The sequence below is a fragment of the Podarcis liolepis genome (assembly GCF_965112155.1).
Source record: "Podarcis liolepis genome assembly, chromosome: 6".
In the NCBI taxonomy this organism is placed as follows: domain Eukaryota; kingdom Metazoa; phylum Chordata; class Lepidosauria; order Squamata; family Lacertidae; genus Podarcis; species Podarcis liolepis.
This window is the reverse complement of record NC_139559.1, coordinates 49,158,132-49,161,110: the sequence shown is the minus strand read 5'-3', so window position 1 is coordinate 49,161,110 and position 2,979 is coordinate 49,158,132.

Genomic DNA, 2,979 nt, shown 5'->3' with positions numbered 1-2,979 from the left:
TTTTGCTATCTGACTTCTTGTGACTTTTCGAATAAACAGAGTATTTCTTATCTCTCTTCCTTGATCCTCTGTCTCTTTTTATAAGCAAGTGCTAGGCTGTCTCACATTTGTTTCTTTGCTTTGAGGTCAATACTTGTTCCCTAATGTGAGAATTTATTATCAATGTTTTTTTTTTGCTTTGTTTTATAAACAAGCTCTTTCCCTTAATCCTAGGTTGGCCATAGATACTCTGGGTGCCTCCTCTACACAAATGGGGTTATTGTTGATTGAAATTAACAACAAGAAAAATTTAAGCTGATCTTTGTTTTAATTGCTATTAGTCTAGATGAAGTAGCAGGAATTTGACTATTGTGCCAAAATGCAGTTGCTGCAACTCCTTGCAACAGGAAAGCTTCCTGCTGCCCCTTTTGTCAGCCTGTCACAATTGCTGATCTCAGCAAAATTTGGAGATTTTCTTGGTAGTAAGGGAAGGCACTCTGTATATGCTCAGAAATATTCTCCATTTCATTACAGTTTTCAGCAACATTTGGAGGTATCCTTGGTAGTAAGGGAAGGCGCTCTGCATATGCTCAGGAATATTATTTATTTCATTGCAGCTTTCAGAACTGAATCCTGCTGCTAAATTATACCTGCTCAGGGAAGCTATCATGAATATGCCATGCAGTTTCCTTTGGCAAAAACTGACCACTTCCCCAAAAGAAGATTTTTTTTCAAGTCAGTCATTAAGAATGATTAGTGCTAATATTTTGACTGTGGATGGAAAGAAGAAGTGAAACTTTAAAATAGAAAGGAAGATAAAAGGAACTATTTCTGTATAATAACTTTGCATAAATATCCCATGATGCATGATGAATCACTTGGTAATCATGTAGAAGCGTCGGAGAAGACATCCGGCTGCAAAAAATGTTTTGTTCAGCTCTATAATTGGCAGTTCATTGACCGTGAACACTTGGTTTTATTTTTGCTTTAAGAAATTAACAATTACATCAGCATTCCTAATATTAATCAGTGTCTGTAGTACTATATTACTAAGGTAGGTTTTTAAAAATGCAAATTTTCACTGCAATCTAATAGCCACTAACTTTGAAAATAAGCCCCTTTCTTGCAAGTAGACATGTATCAAATTACAGTTAGAAAGGTATTAATGGCATCGATTCAAGTTTTCATACTATATACATGATATTAGGCGATATGAATTGCTGTGGTAAATTAATGCTGTTTTATGGTCTTCCTCAATGGATTTCTCACTCAATTTGACCCATATGCAATTGTTTGGCAGGATGTCTGGTTATTATGAGCCATTTTTGATCACAAGATGTGCTATTAAAATAACCTCTTTTTTGCATTTATTTAGAATATATCTGAGCATATATTTTTGAACCTTGTTATGCATTTCCCGCCAGCACTGCTGAAAACTCCCCCCCCTGTCCTTACCAATGAAATCTGAGATTGCTCCCCTGTTCTCACAGCTTCTACCAAAAGCTGTTTGTTGAATAGAAGTTGCGTATAAGATAAAAAAAGCTACAGAAGCAGAAAGAGGGAACCTGCATAAAACTAGACAACGACTGCAATCCTTCTGGTGCATAGGATTGCCCTGTGGGTCAGATTAACAGGGCAAAATCCACAGCATTGGTTTCAAACAGATATTAAATATAGCAAATTTTACCAGCTGAGCATCTGACTATGTATGTAATTAAACACACACACACACACACACCACCTCTAGATTGTCTTGTTTATTTAGCAACAACGCTACAACTATTAAGTATGAGAGAACTTGAAAGATCCAGTTCTCAGGTAGCATATTTTGTATTTCACTCTGACAGGATTCTTCTTTCTGCTGCTCCTTTCTGAGCCCCTCCAATATTTCTAGGCATGCTACTGTCTGCAATTTACCCAAAAGTGCACCTGTTTAGACCTATTTCCTCTGTTTGCCCTTCTTTCATCCCTATCCCTTTTCACCTGGTTCAGCTCCCAGTGTAAAGGTGAGTGCCTGCTGCTTTCTCAGGTGGCAACCCTGTACACCTGGACCTGAGAGCAAGTCCCTTTGCCCTCAGTGGGACTTGTTTCTGAGCAGATATGTGTAGGGTTGCACTCTCAATCACTGGCAGCCCGCCTGTCGACCAGGGTATGTTGCTCAATGCTTGTCGCATTTCATTTCATTCTCTTTCCTCACCTTATCTTTGTAATAATCTTCTTGTATCTTCCATAAACATGCATCTTTTCTTCTCAGAATTGCGGGCATGGAGTGTTTTTGCCCAAATAATCACACAAAATAAACACAAGCTTTTGTGCAACCGTGGGTGATTTTTCAAGTGTGGGTACCCGCTTTCCGAACCATTCACATGATGTAGATAAGTGCATACCTCCTTCTTTACAATGAGCATCAAATATTTCTTAGGTCAAATGGATGAAGTTGAATGAGCACATCACAGAATTCTAACTTCTTCTATTATCTAGTGAGGTTTCTGTGATGGACAGAAGCACTCTCAAAAAAGGTGGATAATGCCCTCATCTGACAAAAAAACTTTGAGGAAAAAGCACTTCAGGATTTTTTGAATTTCCACATTCCTGTTATCTCCTTGTTTTAACTCCTCTCCTTGGCCATTTTCACACAAACCTTTAATTCAGATTAGCGCACACACAGGGCCGGATTTAGGTTTGATGAGGCCCTAAGCTACTGAAGGTAACATATTTTAATATGTGATATTTTAGGGAGCAGGCTAGCTGGCGAGACCCATCACTTACATCATAGGAGCCTACGCAACACAAAACACTGTTGCTGTATGTAGGTTTAATTTTATTTGTTTTTTATCTTATATTTTGGAAATGTACATCCAGTCCCCCCCTTTAGATCTTATCTTAGATTTTGGAAATGTACATCCATATTTTTTCTTTAATTTTTTTGGGGGCCCCCAAGAGAGTGGGGCCCTAAGCTATAGCTTGTTTAGCTTATACTTAAATTTGGCACCACACACA